We start from the raw sequence: 26,888 nt of genomic DNA on the forward strand, positions 1-26,888 counted from the left end.
ATACGATTTTCTTGGAACACAGCCACAATCACCCACTTACACAGTGCTCATGGCTGTTTTTGCTCTATGTGGACAGAATTGACTCTTGTCATTCCGCTAAGGCTGTAGGATCCCCAGAAAGTAAATAATTACTTTCAGCTTTAGTACAAAATGTTTGCTGACCCTTGTTCTAGAAGCTTCTATACTCGAGCAAGGTCAAAATCAAGAAGATGGCAGGCAGCGCAGTGACAAGAATAAACTCCATCACAATGGCTCTGGGAGAAAAAAGAAAGGCTGACCGTGTGGGCGCCTCCACCAGGCTCAAGCTCCCTCCGTCCTGGATGGACAGAACAGTGCACAATTTTGAGGGCGTTCTTGCAAGTCTTTGTGCCTCCATTTCCTGTCTGTACAATGGGGCTAACCTCTAACACAGGTACCTTCCTCGGTCCTTTGGTTGGACTGAGAATTAAATAAGTTTATACACACCAAGTTGTTATAACAGCCCCTGGTCCAATGTGCTCACTATCTCTTTGCTCTGATGTTGCTGCTTTCACAACCCCAGGGGGCGCTGTGCAACAGTAAACACAGCAAATGGCATCCAAGAGGGAGCATGTAATGGGAAGGTAATCCATGGTGGTGCTGATAGTAGTTCATATAATGCACAGAGATTCGAAGAACGAGGGGCACAAAGGCTTTCCAATGAAGGGGACAGGCCCTGTGTAATTTTACCATCACATTGTTCCCCTCGTATTAGGAAAAAGATTCAAGAGGCAACCTCAAATAAGCTATGGGACCTCCAACTCAGCCATGCAATCCCTCCCCATGCCTTGCCCACAGTTCATGGCCTTGGCTCCAGAGATAGGCCCCCCAGCACCCATTCCTACACCTTGCTCTTGGTCCCCACAAAACTCTCAGGCTGTGGGCTATTTTAAGTCCAAATTAAAGACTCCTCTGCCTTGGCCGGCAGCAATTTCAGGCTGTGGTTTGTTGACTCTGACGTGGCTTGGGGCCCGATGCCGGTGCGTGGGGTACCGCATGGGATCAGATTGTTTCAGCAAGAAGGCAACTTCCACCGCAGCGTTCTCTCCACGGAAACATAAGCCAGGGGTGCGTAGATGGACAAATAAAACAGTGGGGGAGCCCTATATTCTGGAGATCGGAGCTAAACATAGCAGCAGATCAAAACCAAGAGAGCCCTAGAAGTTACGGAGGACTTCAAACCTCAGAGCAAAGGACTTGCCAATGTCACTGCCTAAGCCCGAGGCTGCTGTTTCTTCTTTTGTTTCTTAGAGGAAGGACCCTTGGGCTGACTCTGGCCTCTCTAATTCTAGAACCCATCTCATAGACCCTCTCGTTACAGACACAGTCCAATTGGCTGGGGTCACTGGCAAAGTCTGCAGATCACCCTCCTTGTGGGAAGAAGTGGGCACAGACTGGTGATGGGCAATGGGGTACAGTGCATGATGGGAAGGAGACTAGAAGGAACCAGGTGGGTACAGGGCAGAGGCCAGCTTGGCTCTAGGTGTTGTGCCAAGGGCACTCAAGACCCCATTCTGTTCCTTCTCTCTGACCTCAGCTCTCTTGCTTCTGAAGGGGGCATATTTAGAGGACAGAGTCAATGCGGTTCCTGCCCTGCTCCATTTGCATCCTGGTGACACCTCTACCCTGACCCAATACCCTGGCTCAATTCCCAGCTGAGAACTCACTGCCCACAGTGGCCAGAGAGTGGGTTTTACATTGGCTGCTCATTATCCAGTCCCACCACGTGGCTTGCTGTTGTTATTTAGTTGGTAAAAAGAGCTTCTAAAATACCCTCGTGGTCTGCTGTTAGAGCAAAACACTTTGTACTTAAGTCTGAGGTGGGGGGGACCCCACCTGTCCAGCTCTGGTGAGGGCTTCATGCAGGAGGCATCACGAAGGGAACCCATGGAGGAGAGATCAAATGGTCAGTCAGACAGCTGGAGAGTCCAGGGTCATGTGTGCTCCTTCAGAAGAACCCTAGCAGGGATCTGATGAGAATGATACTAATCTTTGCAAGGACGGGGCCCTCATGACCTAATTACCATGCCCTAGGCCTTACCTCTTAAATCCCACCAACTCTGTATTACCGGCATGGGGGCCCACCCCACAGGACATGAAACCCTCGGGCATGTGCCACAGCACCTGACTGGGCATGCGAAACCAAGTTCACTGTGCACTTATTCCTTCTTATGACCTCGCAGGCGCCCAAGTTAATCACTTATAATACCTGTCTGGCCCAGGTAGGTAAGTGAATTCCAGACTGTACACTGCTTTCCCATCTACCCAAAGAAGCCAAGTCCAAGACTCATCTCCTGCTCTGGTGTCCAGCACAGCTCCTTGCCAGGTGCTACGCTCAAACAACGGAGGTGATTTGAACACACTGCTATAATCCTGTGCCCCAGTCAGCTTCAAATGGCACAGAGGAGACTGGGGTCCAGGGAGACTGAGGGCTGCCCACACAGTCATACCACTCGGAGAGTCAATCCTGCTGGCTACTGAAACAAGAGTCCCAGACATGGAGGTAGCCTTGGTGAGCCAAATCCTGGCTCCCATAAATCGAGAGCAGCTGGCACTTCTGAATCCCCAGGCTCCCTGGGGCCTGGGCTGAGTGCACACGGGTAAGCACCAACCCATGCCCCTTTTTCTTCTTGCCATGCTTAATTACACCAGGATTGTGCTGAGTCAAGAAACCTGCTGGGGTGAAGGCCCCAGCATGACCTTTCCCATTACTCTCAGCCAGCTTGTGGGCTCACATAGCCGGGTGTGTCGCCACCAAGAAACCCAAGAACAAGCTCAGCACCGAGGCACGTGGTGCCAAATGCTAAGCCCCACACCTCAGCCCCTGGCAGGACAGCCCCTTCTGAACTGAGAGAGAGAACAAAGGGGTCTTACAACAGCCACATTACCTGCATTCAGGCCCTATTCCCGCCTCCAGCCTGGGAAAAAAGAGCCCCCACATCACGGGATGTGGCAACCAGCAGTTGCCCAAACACGGCCACAGGAGACGGTGGCAGGCATCCTTGTTGCTCTCAGGTGGCCATGTGACTTTGCCAAGTCTCTACTTGAGACTTGACGTGCAATCCTTGCATCCTCATTTTAGACTATGAGAGGTGGAGGATCACTCAAGAGGAAGACATAGCTCCCCATTTCTCTGCATGTCTGCTCACGCACATACACATATACGCGAACAACTTTCCGTAAATGTCCAAGGAAAATGAAGAAGCCAAATACCCCAGTGAGGTCCCCGACCTTGGCTGCACATCACATCACCCAGGGGAGCATTAAAAGTCTTGGTGCTTCAGCTACACTCCAGACTAACCAAGCCACAATCTGGAGCCGGGGGACGGACATATGGGGTACCATTACATCATGCTAAAGCCCCCAAGTGATTTCAATGTATGGACAGAGTAGTTGCTAGAAAGCTCCATCTACCAACTTTAGTTTGGAGGCTGAACTCCCAAACTGGAATTAGGCTAAAGATACCAGGTAAATGTCCAGGTTGTTGACCACAAAGCTACAATAATATCAGGAATTCAACAAATACATCTGGAGACCAACTATGGTGCCAGGCCCTCTTGTTAGACCCCGTGGAGTGCCTCAAGGTGGCCCCTTAGATACCATCTAGATTTCAGTTCAGGTCTCAGGGAGATTCATCTCTAAACCAACCAATCAAGCTAATGTTTACCAAGCATACCATAAATGCAAGACCCTGCACCATGCGCTAGGCATACAGATGTCTGACCCCATGGAACTTCCTTAAATCTTAAATGGCAAAGTTTAAGAATGTGCACACAGAGAGGTCAAAACAACATCATACACAGAGGAGAGATGGATCTGTACCTGAACAGGTCAAACTAAACAAATATATTTCAGGTATTACTATATACTAGGTGCTGTGTCATGCTAGGGGAGTAATAAATTTGGGATCCTTGGGGAGGAGCAGTGACACCCCCCCCCACAAAGTATGCTCCGCAGACCAACCATAACAGCATTCCTCAGAGAACCAGCCACGAATGTACACTACCAGATAGGCCTCACTCAGTCTGTTGGATGGAGCGGGATGTCTGGGGAGGTGGGAGCCCATCAAGACATATTAACAAGTCCTCTGGGTGTTCTGGTGTGGACTCCAGTTGGGGACTCTACCTAGATGACTAACGCTGTGGGTACTGAAGAGACGAAGCATCTCCTTAGGTTATAGAAAGCTTTGAAGAATCTGAATCCTGGTTCTGACACAATCTGGGGGAACTAAGATAGTTACTTTAATGTCTTTAAAATGTTATTTCTATCTGTATAGCCACATGTGAGTGCAGGTGTCCACATGTATCAGATCCCTCACTGGGAGCTGCAGTCACAGGTGGTTGTGAGCTGCCCAACTCATGGGTGCTGGGAACAGAACTCCAGTCCTCTGCAAAAGCAGCATGCAGCCAGGTGGCGGCAGCGGCGGCGGCGGCGGCGGCGGCGGCGGCCGTGGCGGCACACACGCTTTTAATCCCAGAACTCAGGTGGATCTCTGTGAGTTCGAGGCCAGCCTGGTCTACAGAGTGAGTTCCAGGACAGTGAGAAACCCTGTTTTGGAAAAAAAAAAAAAAAAAAAAAAAAAAAAAAAAAAGCAATATGCACTCTTAACTGCTGAGCCATCTCTCCAGCCCCCAGCTTTAATGTCTTCTTCATTCATTTTATCAACTGTGAAGAAGTGATACACAGCGAGAAGTAATGAGGCCTCCCATGCAGAGTACATAAGATAATGTGTGAAATTCACTAGCACAGTGCCTGGGGCAGCCCATTAGATGACCTCAAACCTAGCAGTCACAGCACAGTGATGCTGTTCTACACGTGAGTGTTGACAGGATGAAGGAAGGAAAGAATGAGCTAATTACTGCATGACTGATGGAGACTAGATGTGGCAAGCCCAGAAAAGCAACATCCTGCGGCACAGGGAGACATGCCCATGATTGGTCAAGGGCTTCTTAGAATGAATGATCACAACATGAGTCTCCAAACGTGAGGCAGCCATTTTCCAGGTTCTGCCTTTAAATGGACTCCAATGAAGCACACCCCCCGACACACACATTGGTGCCCAGAATATTGGTTAAGCATCTGGACTCTAGGTTCAAATTCTTCAGAGTTGAGTGGTCTGGGATGAATCATTTAAGGATATTAAGCCTCTGTTTTCTTCTGGAAGCCAGGTAAAATAATGATCTAACATCATAGAGTTGCTGTGGGATTAAGATGTGAGATGTATAAGCCAGATAGCTGAAGGTATGAATACAGTGAGTGCTCTACAGATGCCATCCCTGGGTGTTGTGCGTGCATGTGGCCAAAGACCATCTTACATTGCTACATTCTGGGCAGCATCAGTTCACTCAGATATTAATCCACAAAATGACCACTTGGTCTCATAATCCCAGTAGCTATGAAGTACTGCTTATGTGCAGGGTATAGGTGCTTATATCACACACATGTGATGCATGACATGTCATGAACCCTGGAATATAGGTATCAAACCCATTTCATAATACACAATAACAGTGATGTTTATGACCTGAATTATACAACTATTATCTGTCCAAGGGGATACCTATTCTTCAACTGCCATAAAATCATCCCACTTTCCCTCAGAGGCTGCCCAAAGTCTTTGAAACGTGGTAAACTCAGCCACACTGTCAGAAGGCCTGGCTCTTTTACAGTGTCACTGTGTCACACCGAGTACTGGAAAGGAAGTAACTCAGAACGGAGTCTAGATAGCGACATTACAGACAGACTAAGGATGGGAAAGGGACCATGTGGAAAATCAGGCTCTGAGTTCTAAAGCTGCTCCCAGCTTGTGAATGCCAGGAGTGGGAGGTGGAGTAAAGATTTTGTTTCTTTCCAATTCAAAATCGTGAGCTAAGCCTAAACTAAGCAAGCTAGGTGGAAGACACGGAAGTTACAGCGGCTTCCCACGGCCATTTCTCCCTCGGCAGGCAGGCGTTCTGACTTGGGAGACAACACAGGAAGATGCATCCTTTACTGCCGCCCAAGTCTCTTTCCTTAATGGACAAATTGTGGTCTTCTTTCCTCTCTCCTCAACCACATCCCCCAGATCGCAGCTGCCACTCTGTGAGCAGCCCAGGAGATCTATAAGGTACGTCTTCCCGGGGACTGAGCTAGGCTGGGATTCAGCGCAGACAAGAGCAGTTGGACTCCAGTCTTCCCGTGAAAACTGCTAACCAAGATTCCTGGAGTCCATTACCGACCTGAACTTCGTCCCTTCTCTGCTTTGGTTCAGTTGGTCCAAAGAGCAGCCTGGATGCCCCCAACTGGAACAAAAAGGACACGGCCTAACGTGGGATGCTGAGTTTTTAGAAACAATTATTAACAATCCGCTCTCCTTCAAATCCTGCAGTTACCTGCAAGGAACCGTGTTACCTCCAGCTGACCCCACCTGCCAAAAATATTCCTGCATTTTCATTTTTATCATCTTTGTGTTCCACGGTTGCCATGGTAGTAAAATTTACACTCAACAGCCTCACTGCCATTTTCAACTACAAATAGAATTATTGTGTTCCCAGTTTGGCTCTGCAGGAAAAGAAATAAGCCTGTACTCCAGGCCAAGGCCCTGTGCTCGGCAGAAGGCTCGGGTGCTGTGCTGAGCGAGAAAGGGGTTTCTATCGAGTTCTCCTCCGTACTACATAGCCTCTCCACCATATATCATTCTGGGATGAGATTTACTTTTTAAGGTGGTAGAGTGTATAAAACATGATTTTTGCCATTTTAATGATAGTGGTTTTATTTACTCTGCCTGCAAATTTGATTTAATCTCAGACAATCAAGAAGTGATAGGTTTTTGTAATATGTTAAGCATTTTTGGTTTAATTTCTACATTTTTTAATATATTTTTACGTGTATGGTCTAGTGACATTAAGGACATTGTTGACACTGTATGGCTAGCACCATCTCTAGCCCCAGAACATTTTTGTCACCCCAACCAGAACCTCTGTGCCCATCAGACACTTATTCTCCACCCCTCCCAGCTCCTGAAAACTCAGCCTTTTTTTAAATTTATTTAGTGTTTGTGGGTTCATGGTGTGCACGTCCCACAGCACATGTGTAGAGGTCAGGACAACTTATGGGAGTCGCTTCTCTCCCTCCACCATGTGAGTTACAAGGACCAAACTCAAGGCAGGGATAGAACTCAGGTCATCAGTTTTGGCAGCAAGCACCTTTATCCTCTGAGCCATCTCACCAGCCCCTGACAACTTCGAATGCTCTTGCTACCTGTGAATTTCCCTACTATGGAAATTTCATGTAATTACGTGGCATCATACAATGTTTGTTCTTTTGTGTGTTGGCTCTTTCACTCTGTACGATGCTTTCAAGGCCCACTGTGGCATGTATGAGACCTCCCCTGGTTCTGGAGGACGAATCAACTCCCATTATGTAGAAACAACACACATTCTGCTCATCATTCATCTGCTGATAAGACACTTGGGTTATTTCCTCCTTGAACTATCGTGAATAGTGCTGCGATGAACCCTGGCACACACTAATCTGTTTTGAGTCCCCACTTTTAATTCTTTGGGGTATCTACTTAGAGTGGAACTGATGAGTCACATGATAATTCCATGTTAAACTTCAAGGAGCTACTGTCCTCTTTTCAACAGCAGTTACCTTTGGTATTTCTACCAACTCCCCACGTCCTCCCTATGCTCTTGGTTTCGCTTTGCTCTGCCTCGCTGCTACTACGACTGCGACAGTAGGTGTGGGGAGGTGATTCTCTGTAAGCGAAGTAAGGAGGTAGTAACTGCTTTATCATGGTCCCTCTGCATCACAGGTGCACACAGGCACACTGCATAGACCTTTGTCTGATGAATGAACAAATGAATGCATGAATGGGCTCCCCTGCTTAAATAATTACATGATTAAGTTTGATGTCTGCTCGGCTTCTCCTCACTCCTTTATTGATAGGACTGGAAATCTGTACCAGAAAACCTAGCTCTGCAAGCGAGACACCGGCAGCGACTAAAGGGCAGGCATCAGGGTTTTCACCCAGGGACCACTGGCCCTGTTACCTGCCTGGCTGTTATGCCCAGGAGCCAGTGGAACCTGCTGCTTAAGCATCAGGAGAATTAAGAAGACAATAAGCTACAGAGTCACATTTCCAAAACCAAAGCAGTGGGTTGAATGGGCTGCCCTGAATCACAGCTGTATGCCAGGTATGTGTCCTATTTATCCTCCTGCGCCTCAGTTCGGATCCAGTCCAAGTCCTGTGTGCAGTAAAATGGAACATTAAAAGCACTTAGCATGGTGCCTGGCACAGCATAAGCTCTCCATAAAAGTTATCTCTCGCCGTTACTATGAACTCCAACGTGGACCCACAGGCCCAAGCCCGGGCCCTCCTTTGCCTAATTCCTCTCAACACCAGAACTCTGGGAAGGAAAAAGGGCTCAGGATGAGCAGACTCACTGCTTATCCTTCCTGCTAGTCTTCTGGAGAACCTGCATCCAGTGGCACACCTAGGGTCTCCCACGAGGAACTGGGCCTAGGTCTTCTTCTTTGGGGCCGCGAACCTCTCCAACCTTATTCTGACCAGATGTTTGAGGGATAACAACGCCAGTAACCCTCGAGGTCTCCTGCAAAGCCCTAGAGCCCACACTCCAAGCACTCAGAGAGGGCATCTATGGCGCGGCAATCCACAGGTGGCACTGGGGTTGGAGAGAGTTTCCAAAAAGAGGGTAGGCAAATGAGCCCAAGGTCCAGTGAGACAAACAAGGCTGCCCTGCTAGGACCCCTGAGAGAATGCCACAGGAGTGAACTAGGAGGCCAGGGCCATGAAGTATTTCATGCTGACGGCACCATAATTCTTATGTACATGAGTGGAGGCAACAGCATTCGACTCAGCCCGATAGGAAGCTTCGTGCTAGACTGACGCATATTGAAAATATCAGTCTGATGAAACAAAAAAAGAGCTCCCGGACCCATGGTTCACCTGTATGTAACTGAAAGTTTTTATTAGACACGGAGACCCTCAAAAGCGAAGCCATGCTGGGGCACGTGAAGGTGGAGTTTCACAAGGCAGGACTGTGCAGGTGTGTAGGGGGCTGGGGGCCGATAACAACAGTAGATCCTGGTTATTGAGTCCCATACATCCCCACCACACATGTTCTGTCTCATTGTCATGGGATAGCAGCACAAGGTTGTGGTGTGGAGGAATAAACAGTCTCAGAAACTTTCTGTGACTTTTGTGTTTTTGATATCAGAGGTTACTCCTCACTCCTCACCTCTTAGAATGCTTGCGTGTTATATATACTAGCTACCTTGAAGAGGAGATACGGGTTTAAACATGATGGTCATTCCTGCTTCATGTGCACTTTGTACACACAACCTGACCATCGTTTTATATACAGTGTGCTGGATAGTCTCACATCAACTTGACACAAGCTGAAGTCACCTGAGAGAAGGCAACCTCAATTAAGAAAGTGCCTGCATGAGATCCTAAGATTGGTTTGTAGGCAAGCCTGTAGGGCATTTTCCTAATTAGTGATTGATGGAGGAGGGCCTAGCCCATTCCGGGTGGTGCCATCCCTGGGCTGATAAGAAAGCAGGTGGAGCAAGCCATGGGGAGCAAGCCAGTAAGCTGCACCCCTCCATGGCCTCTGCATCAGCTCCTGCCTCCAGGTTTCTACTCTGTTTGCGTTCCTGTCCTGACTTCCTTCAATGATGAACAGTGATGTGGAAACCTAAGCCAATTAAACCCTTTCTCCCCAAGTTGCTTTGGTCATGATGTTTCATCACAGCAATAGAAACGCTGATCAAGATACACAGTGTGTTCTATGCACTGCATTTAGACTGCAACTCATTACATTAGGACCATTATGGGATTTTCCACTTGAGGCATCACATTGGCTCTCAAAAAGTTTAAGATTCGGGGACAGACCAAGGTTTGGAATTTTGGGTCATGGATGCTCATCCAACTTGTATGACAATAACTTCTTTGAAATTACTGCATCTAACCTTTTTTTTTTGAGACAGGGTTTCTCTGCAGTCCTGGATGTCCTAGAACTCACTCTGTAGACCAGGCTAGCCTTGAACTCTCTGCCTCTGCCTCTCAAGTGCTGGGGTTAAAGGCATGTGCCACCACTACCCAGCCTTACAAAGTATAACATCAATTTCTTTATATCGAAGCAACAATATATAAATTATAATACATGTGTCATTTTTCATATTGATTATTAATGTTATCTGCAAACTATGTAATATGCCTCAGAGGCAGAACAGTTGAGAACATGGACTCCTGAGTCAACCTGCATATGAAACTTGGCATTGGACACTTAGCAGTGTTGGAGCACTACGTAAATAGTGTATCCTCCAAGAGCCTTTGTTTCTCTTCTATAAAATGAGCTACTAATAGTACCAACCTCATGGGATGGTCACAGGGATTAAGAAAACACAAACGAGGCTCTAGAACATTCCTGCCTAGCACGCATACCACTCAGCAGCGGTCATTATGCAAGCTTTTGCTCATTTACTCTTTGATAATGACTTCATTGAGCAGTGAGAAGCCTGACAGATACTGGACTGGTATTGCACATTAGCAGGAAAGTATCAGGGATCAAGACCCGGGTCTTCTGAGTCCCAAGTCCTACTGTTTCCCATAATCTACCTCCTACTTCCTTCTCATCCTCCTCAGAGTTTCCTGTGCCTTCAAGTCTGCTCAGAGAAAGAAGAGGCTGGACCAGCTGGCCTTGGGGTTCCTTCCAGCATCCTCATGCAAGCTGAAGATGCTCCCCGAGCAACAGTTTCAGGAGCCGCAGGAAGGAAGGTTTTCACTCCCTCAGAGCGCCGTCTCCTTAGCCATGTGGCCAGAAGAAGTATTCTGTATTTAGGAGTCCATTTTTTTCCCAGCTTCTATTTCTTTCCAAAGTCCTTAGTACATTTCCTAATTAATCACTCCCACTTAATTTCCTAAAGCAATCACATCCTCCCCACAGGCAAGCAGCCTCGTCTCAGGCAGAAGCGCGTGCGCGTGCACACACACACACACCAGCTGGCCCCTCGGCTACGTAGGCGTGTGTGAGCAGTCATTGGACACAGCCCCAAAGTGGTACAGACACAGAAAAACGCAGCCTGGGGAACTATAGTCAAAAGACACTCTTCCAGCCTGGCCCACATGTGGTTCCTGGTGAGCAAAAGGGACATTAGGAGTTGGTTCTCCAAGGAAACTCGAAGATGCAGAAGATGTGGCCAGGGCACTTCAGGATGTAGGGATATGCTTGTCCAGAATCCTCTCCGCACTGCCAGGCAGGGTTATTCAGGAGGGGCAGCAAGGCTCTTTGCTTCGCAATTGCTTTGTCAATTGATCATTCGATATATGACTCTGGGTGAGAGCTTTGCTTTTATTGAGCCCCAGTTTCCCCATCTTTAAAATGAGAACAGTAACATATACCACACAGTGAGGGTGTAAGGCAGAACATAACAGTTACAAGGAGCTAACCCAAGAGACTAATAAATGAAGTTAGGTTTTTAAAAAATGATAAGCAGGGTGTCACATGGCAGCTGACACACACCCCGAACTGAAGTTTCCATGGGGAGTGGCCGGGATGCAGTGAAATGGACCTACGCCTCATCTAAAAGCCACTCGGCGCTGCATGAACCAAACAGACTGCCTGTCGTCAGACTTGTCAAAATTTTTAAGACACTAGAAATAGGGTTATATATGTATTCACCCAAAATGAAAATGTTGACCAGAAATTAACATTAGAAAATTCTGTGAGGCGCTGGGGAAAGAGCTCCCTCAGTACAGTGCCTGCCCCACAAGCATAGGGGCTGAGTTTGAGTCCCAGCCACGACTGGCACAAAAAAAAGCTGGTCACAGAGGCGTACACTTATCATCCTTGGGCTCAGGGGGTGGGAACAGGATATGTGGAGCTCACTGGCTGGTCAACCTAACCTAATGGGTGAGACCCCGTCTCAGTGAGACCGTATCTCAAAATACCATGGTGGACAATGACACACACACACAAACACACATATACACATACACACAATGCACACACACACACACACACACACACACACACACACACACACACACACACACACACTATACATCATACTGAAGACCTGGATCTGGCTGACCAGCCACTGATCTGCAAACTCTGTCAATGTTATTAATTAATGGAGACAATGAAATATATAAAAACACTCAGCCATGTGCATAGCACATAGTAAACACTCAATAAATGGCAGCCAGAGTTCTTATTATTACCATTAGCTGTGCAAGCAACCCCCATCTGTGACAATGGACATGGGGATTCCCAACAGCTGTCTGGGTTGTGGACAGCTGTAAGAGCCTCTGGGGACACCACAGATATTAACTACTGGGCATTAACAAACTCTGTTGTTTTACTAAAGCAAGCATGCTTCATGACAGTGGAGCTCAGCAGTGGTTTTTAACTGGAGGGGACTTTCTTCTACCTCAGGGGACACTTGACAATGTCTGGAAATGCTTTCTTCCTGTCACAAAAAAGTTCTATTGAAATCTAATAGGTAAAAGTCTTGGATGTTGGTAAATAATTTATAATAAGCAGAGCAGCCCCGTTCAACAATAGCAACCAAAGCAAACCCAACATGTCAACAGGACTGAGGTGAAGAAGCAGTGTGTTGGATGAGGGTTTTCCATGTAGCACCCTGTTTGCTTAAAGGATTTTATGAAGACAGAAGCCTACATAGGTTTGGTAGACTATGGAGAAGCCGGCGGGTGGGCAAACAGAGTCTGTAATTCACCCCAGTATCAGGCTTGAGGTCCTGCTTTCATTCCGTCTCCTACAGTATACTTATCGTTGTCTTAACTGCTGCCATATCAATGCACTCCCTTAAAGACTCAGTTGAAGACTTCAGATTAGACAATGGGCTCTGGGGAAACTGAGGACTCGAGAGATGAACTACTTGAGGGAGCCAAGGTCACTCAGCAAGTTGCAGGGCCAAAGTGAAACAGAATCCTCCTCAGTCCTGGTCCACATCCCTCAAGAAGACATCATTCCATTTTGCTGTTGCCATGGTAATTATAAATCAATTTTGTCTATCCATTAAAGCAGTTACTCCATAGAATGTTCTCACAAAGCACTGTTGAACTTGCCCTAGATTTCCTTCACGGATGTGAAAGTAATCACATTTTTGTATGTTCTATGATTCTGGCTACATTCATGATTGCCCTTCACCTCAAATGGGATAAATAAGCGAGGTCACATTGCAGATTGGCTGTCATGCATTGCTATGACTACCCCCCAAACAAAGAAACAGCGCCAGAAGCAAAAGCATTGAGTCGTATTTACCTTACTAAGGAAAGCGGGGTGACTTTTGTCAATCCTTACCTTACATGGAGCATTTAACTTATCTATTTGTTCCCCATAATGTGAAGAATTTCTCCACCTCAATTTTCTCCAACATGGCCATTCACCAGAAACACCTGTGCGCATTATAAAATCCCAACATCCAAAATGCACCCCAAAATCATTAAATCAGGATCTCAGGGGGATAGAGCCCAGGCATTTCATCATTTTATATTCCCTAGGTGATTCCAAAGTACCGGCAAGTCTAAGAGTCAGGCTTCAGGATTCCGTTGCTATTATTGAACAATGATGTGACATCCTCAGAGAAAAATGAACTTGCCTAAGGGCACAGCTGGTGAACCACAAGCCTGTGGTTAGAATGGAGGTCTGGCCCTCTCCAAAGCCCACAGAGAATTATGCCACCCCCACCCAGGAGTAAGTTAACCAAAGCCCTCTGATGTACAGTTATCTGGTTACAATTCTGAGAACAGGGGAATTCTCTTGAAGGCTATCAGAGACCTGTGGGCTTCATGGAAATCTTCAGAACAGGTCTGGCGACAAGCAGGCAGATACATCTTATCCTTCTGCAAGTGCACAGGTAAAATGGACAGCCATTGTGTTCAGTTTTTCTGTCCCACTGGTCAAGATTCCAGTTCCAGGAAAGAAGCTTTCCATCAACCCTGACATGGGTCAAGAGATAATTCCTAGATTAGGAAAAAGGAAGACATCTCAGAGTCACGACATGGTACCCAGCGGGTGTAAAGGATGACGTTTCAATTGATGCAGGGGAGGCTGCCACCAGAAAGACTGAATGGATGGAGCCTGGACAGCCAAAACCCAGCACATGTTGACTACTCCAAGGAGATGCAATGACTTATAAAAGCAGGAAGATACAGGAGAAAAAAAAAAAAAAAAAAACAGCCAAATCCAGAAATCCAGATGTCCTTGTCACCTAAGCCACTAGGTAGAGATGTTCACTCTGTAGAAACAGTGTGAGGTTGCCATGACTGACCTCAATATCCTTTGAAAAATGTTTTTTGTGTGTATTTTTCCCTAAAAACAAGCTCATTTTCACTTCAAAAAAAATCAGATTATCTAGACTAAAAGGGGAAAAGAGGTAAGATTGGAGCTCTTGGGAGATCGACTAAAAGAAATAGAGGAGTTCATGAGCAATCTTTCCTAAAGAGAAGTCCATGGCCCTGCCTGGCTCAGCGGCTTACACTTTTAATCCCAGCACTCCACTCAGGAAGAAGGGGTAGATGGATCTCTGTGAATTCAAGGTCAGCCCAGTCTACACAGAGAGTTCTAAGACAGCCAGGAATGTGTAGTGAGACTCTGTCTTTAAAATGAAATGAACACAGGTCCCAGGAGCTACCCAGAAAAGTTAAATCCAGGGTCCTAACTTGGTCCATTACTGGGCAGATCGTTATACTTTGCCAAATACAAGGCAGAGTGAAAAAAAAAAACCAAAAAAAAAAAAAGATTGGACACAAGGTTAGAATCACCATGTCTCATGTTTCCCTTCGGTGACATAGCTGTAAGGCATGGGAATATCTGGGAATTAGACACATGGGTCTCTGAGAAAAGGGTGGTACAACTGGCAGGGATCAGGGATCCTATAGAGACAAGTGGCATCTGGAACCATTAAAATTCAGTCCCAGACATGCTAAAATGGAGTACTCTCTTGGAAAGCTTAACCAGGCCCCTGCGCTCCTCTCTGCAGGGCTTGTTTTCCATCCTGTGAGGACATCATCCCATATCCAGGCATCCACAGTCCCCAGTATCCAGGGACTTGGCCAATGGTTGTTCATTGCATGCACTCGATACATCAATGAGTTGCCCCCGCTACTCAGTTCATAGGCAATGTGCAGTAAGTCCTGAGTATATGTCAGAGATGACCTGGATTCCTAAGAGATCTACATTACAGGTGAGAATCCTGTGACCCTAAGAGATGAAGGGGGTCTGTCTCCAGTCACACAGAAGTGATGAGACTTAGATCCAAGTTTATATGAACCTGAACGCTGTGCACATGCCATAATGTCACAGACCCAGCAACCGAAAGTTAGAGCACTGCCTATGTATTTCACAGATGTTAGTCCTAAGTCTTTCAATAGGTATGACTGTATTCATTCATTATTTATTTATTTTGATGAGAAAGACAGATAATTTGCTGAAGGGCACATTTTGAATTCAGATTGCTTTGCCTCGAAGGCCTGGGGTCTTCTCTATCATATTTCTGCCTATGCAAGCTAATTTGATTTTTTTAAAGCAGGTATTGGCTTTGATCTATCTTCACAAGCATTATACAGAGAAATGCATAGCTCCTGCCCTCAAGAAACTTTTAATCTAGTTAAGAGATTGAATCTCATGGAACAAACAGTACCAGTAATGAGTATTAATATATGGATGTAGAGGTTTTAAACATACATGCTACAGAGAGATTTCTTCCTTGGAGAGAAGGAATCGCTTGGCCCCGCCCATGAATTTGACTAGTTCCTGTGGCCAGATCACAACAGAAATCCCTGAATTCTAGGGGCTGTGAATGCCTGAATCTGGAATGATGTCCTCACAGGTCCCAGTTAAGTGTCTGAATTGTTGCCCTTCCCTTCTTGGGATCCCTCGAGGTAAGAAATGAGTTTGTGCTTAAGACATCATGCTGTGCCGGAAACAGGCCACTCTGGTCACTAGCTGGAGCTGAGTCCAGCCTCCATCATCCCAGTTGAGGTACAGACCTCAGTTTTCAATGGTCAGCTCCATTCTACCCCTCTCGTCACTTTACCAATGGGGAAAGTGAGTTTCAGGGGAATTGAGTTGCACCTTCCAAGCCTTCCCCAGCCATTCCAGAACCTCAGGCTGGAAGAACAGATCACAGATGAGCCATCCCTACTGAGACTCACAAAGCACAATAAAATGGTTATTGTTCATGTACTCAATCTCAAGGTTGCTGATGTCTTAACTGGCTCTTCAAGGCCAGCCCTGTCCTCTCTGCTGGATGCGGGCTACCTCACTGGGACTTCTAACAACACGGTGGTGTGGGTCACTGGTAAAGAGCACGATCAAGAACACTTAGTGAGAGCATTCAGATGAGGGTCACACTAACTCCAGCATCGGGACTTGGAACTGCTATGCCACAGAGGAGGAAAGACGATGTCTTTGTATAAAAACCTACAAAACCCCTAGCCAATCAGTTTGAAGCAACATCAGCTGCTATTTTTGAAACTAAACATCTTTTTCTTTCTTAATTTCAGAAGGCTTACTGTGGAGCTGAGCTAATTATTTGAGCCTTAATCAAGGACCAGCCACTCCCTGAAGCAGCTGTCTTGGCCTCTCTCTTGCCTCTAGAAAGTCCCAGGGGTCCATTGGCTATTGGCTCAGAGCTTAATCCCAACTCTCAGCCCTCAGAAGCAAAGATGCACGGGGCTGGAAGGATCTCTGGAGTTCAGCCAGTCTACCTCCCTCATCAGTTGGGAAGCTGAGGAAGCTGATGCACAGAGAGGTGAAGTGACTCGTCCAAGGTCACACAGTGTGTCAGAGGCGCGCCTAGGTCTCCAAATTCCCAGGCAAGCGTTCTTTCTACTCCACCATTCTGCCGTTGCTAAAAATGGTGCAGATCCACCTCCCTCCGCCCTCCCTCCTCTTGACAAAGCTGTTTCCCCTACACACCACTACGCACAGCCACATTTGGCAGGCAGCGCTACCAGCCCTTCTCTGCTCGGGAAATGTTATTTTGCAATGGGGCCCTCTTGGTTCTTTAGCAACACACAAAGAAAACTGTAGCTCTGTCTTCTTGGAAGATGTTTCTTGTTTTACAGACAGGAAGAGGGCTTCCTGTCTAAATGTGACTCCAATCAGCATGCAGCTCCAGTTGGGAAAGAACCCCGAAGAGACTTAGCTCTTTGCAGGATTCCTAGAATGTACCAGCAGGGCACAGAGCAGGGAGAAGCGTGGTGAAATTTTCAGAACGGATTAAAATGCACGCCTCACCAGAACCGGAGCAGACTGGTCACTGTCTTGTATAAGAAGACAGTGTATAGAAGTAATGAGCTGGGCTTGCAGGGACTAGAGCAACTGCCCACCCAGTTTGGATTCCTGCTTCCTGGCCTGACTCCTACTGTTTTTCCCCTTGACTTTTTCCTCATCTAGGACCTTCCCCTTCTAGACCCTGAGCCAGCCAGGACCTTCCCCTTCCAGACCCTGAGCCAGCCAGGACCTTCCCCTTCCAGACCCTGAGCCAGCCAGTACCTTCCCCTTCTAGACCCTGAGCCTGCCAGGGCTTTGATGCTGATAGTCATACTGCTGAACAAGGCCACGTTGCCATGGGGGCTTCTTTCTCCTACTGGTTCTGAACCAGTCCTTATTTTCTGGAATAGATTTAGTTCTTCTACTGTCTCCCCAGCTTCTCAGACTGCAAGAGGTTTCCTGTGGCTCTGGGTGATCTTGTCTACGGCCCAAATACTGACACGGAAACAGGGAGATGTCTTGTACTGGCAGATTCCAGGAATAACCTGGATATCCTTCTGTTACCTCTCGACGACATTTACCCTTCAAGGTGGACTGAGTTTGATAGAGAGAGGGTAGACCAGATGATCCTAAGATGCTCCCAAAACTTGGAAATCTCCCTGTTGGGGGAAGGAAAGAGGTACTGGAGGAAGAGAACTCAGTTCTCTGTCTGTCAGAAATTCAGGGCTTATAAGCTGGTATCAGATGGGAAAAGATGTGCCAGCTTTGAGCAGGAGGAGAGGGAGTGGATGTGTTGTTCACAGCTATCGCAAACCACGATTCATCCATTCTACTTTTTGAAAATCAAAATTGCAGTTCATTTACTTATTTACTTATTTTGAGACAAGGCTTCACTATGTGGCCCAGACTAGCCTGGAACTCAAGATCTCCCTGTCCCAGCCTCCCAAGTGCTGGGAAAAAGGCCTGTGCAGCCACATCTGATCAGTCTTTCATCCTAAAAGGACTGGGAAGCACTCATGAGACTTACCCTTGCACATAAGCCTAGTGCACAGGAGGGACCACAGAGAAACTGTGTCTCCATGCAGGTTCTCAGCGCCTGTTCCCCTAGAACTCCGTCTTTCCCATAGTCTATCTAGCTCTTAACCAACCTGCCCAAAGAACCCATGCCAGTCCAAAGCCCACTCTCCTGCCCTCCCCAGGAAAAAGTCCCATTGCTTGAGGAAATCTTAGAGAAAAAGAGGAGGGGGTGACTGTCACCTTGAAACAGTGTCCAGTGGTTTAGTTCCAGCAGGGGGGTAGGGAAGGCAATTGGATCTGCTCATGGCCTCAAATGGGATTGTGCTGTGTGTCAGTGTTTATGAAAATACCTCTCAAATAAGGTCAGTGCTCTATGCAGTTAGTGCTAATAAAATGCAGACTTTGTGCTGTTCGCCAGCTAGCCACAGAGATGATCTCCAATACTTTATTGGGTAGGATTGTCCTCAGATTAATATTTTCCCCCATAACCCTTTTTAAATTCTACTTGTACTATTTTTTTTAATAATGTGTGGGTTTTTCTACATTTCATACACACTAACAGAGATGAGTGGGGCTTGTGTTCACCAGTGATTCCTGAAGACTTAGTGCAACATCCTTCATTGTTCTGGCACCTCTCCCATCCCAGAAGTTCACCCACTTGAGCTAGCATGGAGCCTTTCCCATGGTTCAGACCACTTTCCCTACTATCGTCAAGTGCCCTGAGAGAACGGTTCAGTTACCGTATGCATTTTGGTAGCAACTATATAAATGACCCCTCACACGACTTTACCCTTCATGTACATCACAGTTTCAGTATGAAGTGTCCCACAAAAGGTTTACAGCTTCAGGCCTTGGCTATTCTGGTAGGTTCTGGAAACTTCAGCAGATGAGTTTCAGCTGAGGGGTGGCGGAGGAAGTAGGTCACTAAGGTCCAGTCCTCACAGGGAATTTTGTCCCTGGTGCCTTCCTCTCTTCCTGCCCATCATCAGACAAACAGCTTCCTCCCTGACATGTTCTTACTACCATGATATTCCTCCTCAGCACAGGACCAGAAATACCAGGAAAAACTGAACTCTCCGGAACTGTGAACCAAAGTCAGCTCTCGGGTAATGGTGGTGAGAAGAACCAGTCCCATGTATCCCCTTTTTTGATCCTATCCTCTTGAACACTGCCAATGAGGGATCACGATTCAGGCTGAGAGTTCTCTGCACTCACGCAGATGAGTTCGCATTTGTAAAAGATGTCTTTGGCTAAGTGAAAAAGAACCCAGAGCTGAACTGAAAGACACTGGTGACTCCAAGGGGGGGGGGGGGGGGTTTAGGTTCTCTGAGTTTCCTCATCTATTGAGCAAAGATTCTAAAGCAGACCCCATCACCTTCCAGATACAGGATGTGCTGGTTCCAAACAGATACCATGGGTGGATGCGGGAACATACTCACACAGGACTGAATGGAACAGACATTTGCAGCAATCTGGTCCCATACAGACCTTGTATTGGCCCCATAAGATAAGCCCTCTCCCTGCCATTCCTCGGGCTACAAATGAGGTAATAGAGTTGCAGAAAGGTGCATCTGCAGGTAGGTATTGAAGCAAACTAAGATCCAGTCTAGATCTTTCTACTTACTCAGTGTTATATCTAAACTGTATTCCCTGCTGATTTCGCATTAGTATCGCTCAGAAAAAAACCCTACTTGGAATGGTTTCTACCCATATCACAGAGGTGGGCAGAAGAGAAACATACATACCTACACACACACACACACACACACACACACACACACATCTGAGTATTAGATAGCCTAGGAACTTCTCCAATAAATTTTCCGACGACAGCTCTCCACTGAAACCATCATTGACGTGATTCTCAACGGCAGATTATTCTGCTCCATTCCCAGCTTAGCGTGAGGGGCCCCAGGAAAATATCCTAATAATCCATCACTTATAGAGCTCAGCTCTGCAGCACCCTTCCCCACTCTTGTGGGGTGTGATGAAGGCCTTCAGACAGCCATGAAGATGAAGTGTGAGGTTCTTTCCAGAATAAAGCCATGAGTTCATGGAAAACCTTCAATCTCCAGTGAAGGTAAAAATCACAAAGACCCTCCTGAAACCCGATCTCAGGACCTGGATCTCCAAAGACAGCAGTCCAAAGCTGCCACATGCAGGAAGCTATGTGGAGGGCAGTCGAGGCAAGAAGCCAAGCTGGAAAGGTTAAGGCAGGATTAGGAACAGGTCAGAGAAGATTCCATGGTCAAGACATAGACAGCAGATCTAGCATGGACTCCATGCCCTGTAGACACAGCTGAGTAAGGGCAAAACCCATTCTAGAAGTCAGAGGAGCATAACGTAGGTACGTATGATAGCAGACAGGAGCTCATCGGCTAAAAAATTTTAATGGGAGACAAGGTGGGTGGTTAAACATGTTGGCCGACTTTCAGAACCCATAAGACACACTTCTGCCAAAGTGTAGGATGAATCAAGAGTCAGGAACCCAGGCTGATGTTTCAGATGAGAGAAGAGGAGCCTGAGCCCACATAAACAGGGGTGAGGCTTAAACAATGAAATCACTCTCTACTCCAGCCAGGACCTACCTCATGTACATTCTGTTCGGACTGGACCGGCTGTCAATGGGCACAGCCCAGGGAAGACAGCGAGAAGAAAGTAAGTTGCAGGCCAGTGGACAGATCAGTGGGTAAAGACCCTGGCTTTCCGGTCTGAAAACCCAAGTTCAATCCTTGGAATCCGTGTGATGGAAGGAGACTGACTACACACACACACACACACACACACACACACACACACACACACACACACACACATACACACACACACACACACACTCTAAAATAAATAAATGCAATTTTTTAAAAAGGAAGTGGCACATGTAACTAGGAAGAAACACTAACTCTGCTAAAATCTGAATAAATAATGGAGCATGAAAATACTAGTCAACGAAGTTCTTCAGACTCTCCTTGGAGTTGCATGCCCCTGCTGTCATGTGGATATGGTCCGAGTGCATTCTCCAAAGGCTCATGGGTTAGAAGCTCATTTCAGGGTGTGGCAATACTGGGATGGGATGGGATGGGGTGGGCTGGGGTGGAGTGGGCTGGGGTGGGGTAGGGTAGGATGGGATGGGGTGGGGGGGTAGGGGGATGGGATGGGATGGGATGGGATGGGATGGGATGGGATGGGACTTTAAGGTACATGTCAATTAGGTCCCAGGGTACTGTTTTTGAATGAGATTAATGTAGATCTCAGTGGACCTAGTTAGTCCCAATGAAAATGAACTTTTATAACAAAATAATAATAATAATAATAATAATAATAATAATAATAATAATAATAATAATAAAGCAATCATGACCTCTCCATGTTTTGGTTTCTTGCTTCACAATGGGATCACTCCCTTGAACACATGTCCCCAATCACACTATCACTCACCATGATGTGACCCAGCCTACTGGGCCCTCACCATAGCCAGAAGTGTGCTGTTTTAACTTCCAAAGCCATGAGCTAAATTCATGTCTTTTCTTTCTGTATCACTGGCCTCAAATGTATACTATAGCAATGGAAAAATGGAATCCAAAATTTTTTTTAAGTCATAAACTGTCTTCCTCACTATCTGGGGATTTTATAGTTGTATTGACAAATACTATACTGATGTTATTCCTAAGATTTGATTGATAGCTTCTGGGCTAAGATCCCTAACGATAAAAGACAATCCCAAGGAAGAGTTCCACTCATTCTAAAGTGGGCCCAGGCTCATTAACTGTGAACTTCTGTGATTCTATACCACTCTCCCATTCTATACAAGAGAACCCTATTTATCTTTCAAGCTGTGATTCAAATGTCACATGCTTCCCCAAACTAGAGATGATGGCTCTTTCCCACCAGACATCCAAATCATGTCATGCATCAAAATGTGCTCAGTGACTCAAGTTTGATGCTGATGCTGCTGCTACCACACCACCTCCTCCTTCTCTTCCTCCTCCTCCTCCTCCTCTTCTTCCTCTTCAGCACCTTCCTCCTTGTTATTCTTCCAAAATTGAGTAAAGAAATACAGAGAAGTTTCAGGTTGTGGAGAGGAATAGCATGACCACTGGTTATCCTGCAGGTCCTGACCACACTGCCTTTCTTGTTCCTAACGGGGATATTACTCTTCAAGTGTCCTTTTCTCATCTGTGAAGTGGGGACAGCGCTACTACACCCCTGGGATAACTGTTAGAAGGGTAAGTTAGTTCAAGCAAGTAGAGTGTCAGGCCAGAGCTCAACGATAGCTCTCGTTCTGGGGGTGACTACTGTTACTTACAGAGGTTGGAGAGCCTAGAGGCCACAGTTCTCCTTGCTCTCTCTGCCACCATACTTATCCCAAGAACTACACAGGTGAATACACTCATGTCAAAGGGAAGGTGAGATTGTGAAGTGAAATCATTGTTGTTTACATTTTAAAAGCTGAAGCAACCTGAGCTTTGCTATTGATAAAAAAGGGACTGATTCCTCAAACAAAAATATTTACCAGGAGAAGCACTCACCTCACATCCCATGCTGGTAGGGGTTCTGGTACCAGTCTAAAAGGAAGACAATAAAGCTAAAGTCATGGCAGACAGTTCCTTGGGAAACCAGGAGTGCTCTTAGATGAGTGTTTCTCTAAAAGTCATACGTGCAGAAGAACTGGTTCCCAGCTATTTTGAGAGATTCTAGAAACTTTAATAGGTGGTGCCCTGCTGGAAGAAAATCACTGGGGCTATATCTTGCCCTGGCCCTTCCTATATTACCTCTCTCTGCTTGCTGTCCACCATGATGGGAGAGGCTCCACCATGCCTTCCCTGCATGATATACTGACCCCTCTGAAACCAGGAGCAAAGTTAATCTTACTTCCTAGAGATAACTTTCTCAGGCACTTGGGCACAGCAACAATAGTGCTAATTCATGAATTTAGAGGAAATTCAGCAAATCAATAAAGCACTAATTGGAAACTATTTTGGGGAAATAAAAACCTCAATTTTGATGGGGGGGGTGATTTTTTGAGGCAGGGTCTTGTGAAGCCCAAACTGGTCTGGAACATACTTTTTAAGAAAGACTGGTTTTGAACTTGCTATGTATCTGAGGCGGGTCTTGAATTCACAATTCTCCTGACTCTACCTACCAAGTGCTGGAATTATAAGTGCGTGCTACCACACCCTGCAGACCTCAGTGTTTTTATCCATCTTAGACAGAAAGAGCAGGCCATGTATGTAATTCTACAACCTAGACACTTTCCAAAGGGCTGGAGAGTGGGCTCGGTGGTTAAGAGCACATACTGCTCTTGCAGAGGACCTGAGTTTGATTCCCAACATCCACATAAAGTGGCTCATAATCACCCATAAATCCAGCTCCAGGGGATCAGATGCCCTCTTCTGGACTCCAAGGGCACCTGAACTTGCATGCACATATAATGAATCTGTTAAGAGACTTGCAAAAGGCAGACAATGCATCCACTGACTCTAAAGACAAGTCAGATCCACGGGTATGCGCACTGAACGTTCTAAGGAGCGTAAGAGAGGAGAGGGGTAACCCGAGCGGTTGACTTACAAAGGAGTAACTCAAAATAGAAAACGTTCCTGAAAAACCTAATGAAATGAAATCATTTGCCAGAATCTAATTAGGATAATGCACACTGTTGCATTTAGACATCAAAAAACGAACTGAAAAGCAGGACATAGAAGTGCCTGCCTATAATCCCAGTGCTCAGGAAGCTGAGGCAGGAGGATTTTGAGTCTGAATCTACTTTGAGCCACACGGTGAGACCCTATCTCTTAAAAGCAAGGGTCTGGGGTCAACTACTCAAATCTGGATAGCTAATAATAAGAAAACATCAGGGAAGGCTGGGGAGCTGTGAGGGAAGCGGGAAATAAGCCTGCTCACAATAAGCCATCCAGGGAGATGGCTCGGTCTTATGCAAATATGAGGATCTGAACTCTGATCGCCAGCACTCCCATAAAAAGTCAGTTATGGCAATGTGTGCCTGTAATCCCAGTCTGTGGGAAAGAAGGACACAAGAGAGACCTTGGCGCTGGATGGCCAGCCAGTCTAGCCCCAACAAGTGAGCTTCAGTAAGAGATCCTGCTTTATCACAAACCAACAAACAAACAAACAAACACCCTGGAAATAGCTGACATCAACCTCCGGCCTCCATATGCACTTATATACATACATACATTCTCACACAAACACAAACGCATTGACAGGACTGGGCATGGTGGCTCCTGCTTGTAATCCTGTAATTCTGATAACAGTGACAGAAGGATCATGAGTCTAAGGCCAGCTGGGGACATTGTCAAAAAACAAACAAAAGAACCACGGATGGAAGTCAATTAAGATAATAATCAGGATGCTGAAAGTCTTCCCTAATCTGAAAGTCCAAAATCTAGAATACCTCAAAATCCAAAACGTTCTCAGCACAGACATGATCCAATTCCACAAGTGAAAAATTCTAACCATAGACTTTATTTTATGAGCAAACATTGTTTAAAGTTGCCTCCAGGCTACATGTACAATGCATACATAAGACACAAATGTACTTTGTGGTTTTATCTGGGTCCCATCTCTAAGGCAGCGCTCGCTCTCTCTCTCTCTCTCTCTCTCTCTCTCTCTCTCTCTCTCTCTCTCTCTCTCTCTCTCCCCCTCTCCCTCTCCCTCTCCCTCTCTCCCTCCCTCCTTCCCCATCCCTGCCTCTCCCTCTCTCCTCTCTCTCTCAATATATACGCAAATATCTCAAAACCTGAGAAATTTCAAAAATCAGAACCACTTCTGATCCCAAGCATTTTTGAAAGCAGGATACTCTACTTACACAGTCAAAGAAAATCCCCAGAGGTCGAGAGCTGGGGGGGGGGGGGGGGCGGTGCAGAGCCTGTGCCAAAGCCGCAACACATGCAAAGCCCTTGGAGGAATCACAAAGGTTTATGGGAAGAAACAGAAGCCCGAGTAACTGGTGAGAAACACAATGCAAGCCGAAGTGTGAAAACCTGTCATTCAGACAAAGGATGACCCCTGCCTCTGTGTAACAACAGTCTGTGTGGGCTAAGATCAACCCCATGTGAAGAGAAAGGTCCTACTGGGTCCCAGGGAGAACTGAGTTCCTCATTACAGGATGTAAGAGAGCTAGGAGTGTGGGACCGTTTTTCCCCCGTCCTATGCTGGTGGAAGACATAGTGAGAACTTGAACAGGGAACCCCTGGAAACCCTGCCAATCATGACTTTTCCAGAGCAGGCTTCTAGCGAGCATTCTCAGGAAGGAGAATAGTCCACAAGAATTACAGAAATAATGACAGGAACTGTTATGACGGGTGTGCCATAACCCAGGATGTGTATGTGAGTTAATCCAATACTCCCAGAAAGGAGTAAAGCAGAGCCTGGTGGTGCATGAGTTTAATCCCAGCCATTCGGGAGGCAGAGGCAGGAGGATCTCTGTGAGCTGGAAGCCAGTCTGGTCTACATAATGAGTTTCAGGCCAGCCAGGGCTACACACTGAGAATCTATGTCAAAAAAAAGGAGGAATAATAATCCCACTTTACAACACAGAAAACTGGTGTTATCTGGTTTGTAAGTGGCAGAGTCAGGACCTAGTTTTGCCTGGCTCTGGAGTTCACATCTTTACCCATGACCTTTTCCCACCTCCAATCTGCTCACTACTGAGGATTTTCAATCACACCCCTTGGCCAATTCCTCAGGGGACCACCGTCTCAAAACACAGTAAACGCCAGTGAAACTATGGAGACCACACGATGGCGGAGATGTACAGCGTCCTGGCAGTCTGGCAGCCAGCAGCGGCAGTTACAAAAGACAGTCCTGGTCTGCAGGACAGAGAGCAGAAGCTTCCCGCACGAACCTCTCCCTGAACAAGGCTGAATTCCACAGTGAATCAAGGAGAGCCCTAGAAATCAGCTGAGGGCATCCACGGGGCACCTCTGCCCCCTTCCCTTGCATTATCAATGTGGTCTCTGTGAAGTTCCTCTCTACTCTGACTTTCTTTTTTTCTCAGCATTCCTTTTTTAAAAAATGGTTAAAACCATCTTACACAGTGAGAGTGACATGTGTTAGTAAATACAGCTGTTTCACGTAAAAGCAGTATGGGAGGCAGACACCAGGAACCGGTAAAAGGGGGGCGTTTAGAGAAAGATGGAAGGACACTGAACACACAAAGTCAGGACCAAGAATTCTTCATGAAGCTCCAACCTACCCCTCCTCTAAATAAAGAAATCAAATGCATTCTTTAAATAGAACACAAAGCAGTATGTCAATGAAAAAAGATTTAAAAAAAAAAAAAAAAAACCCGCTCCAACCATAATCCCTTCTGTATGGAACAGAGGCCAACCTGGGTTCAGCTGCTGGGGCAGGATGGAGAGACCGAGCAAAGAAAAGGAGACCAAGCGAGAGTGTATTGGGCATAGCCCACAGCCCGTGTGCAGGCGATGAGCCTGCCTCCACAGGGCTTAGGGTTGGAACAAAATTTAGAGTGAACATCTTAAGCCATCCAGCTGGATGGAGCCTGAGATGAGCAAATGGAAACACAGCCACAGCATTACTGTTACAAGTTTGTGGAGGGCTCCTATGTGCCAGGTACTG

At 46.5% G+C, this 26,888-nt stretch overlaps 1 protein-coding gene across 1 annotated transcript in view; it reads right to left on the reverse strand.

Annotated features, from left to right (window-relative positions):
• The window catches only part of Slit3 (slit guidance ligand 3), a 595,024-nt gene that overhangs the window by 563,000 nt on the left and 5,136 nt on the right, over positions 1-26,888 (reverse strand). The gene's annotated exons all lie outside the window — the stretch shown is intronic.

This window comes from Peromyscus californicus, unplaced genomic scaffold (assembly GCF_007827085.1).
Source record: "Peromyscus californicus insignis strain IS unplaced genomic scaffold, ASM782708v3 Scaffold_3__1_contigs__length_106647218, whole genome shotgun sequence".
NCBI classification, from domain to species: Eukaryota; Metazoa; Chordata; class Mammalia; order Rodentia; family Cricetidae; genus Peromyscus; species Peromyscus californicus.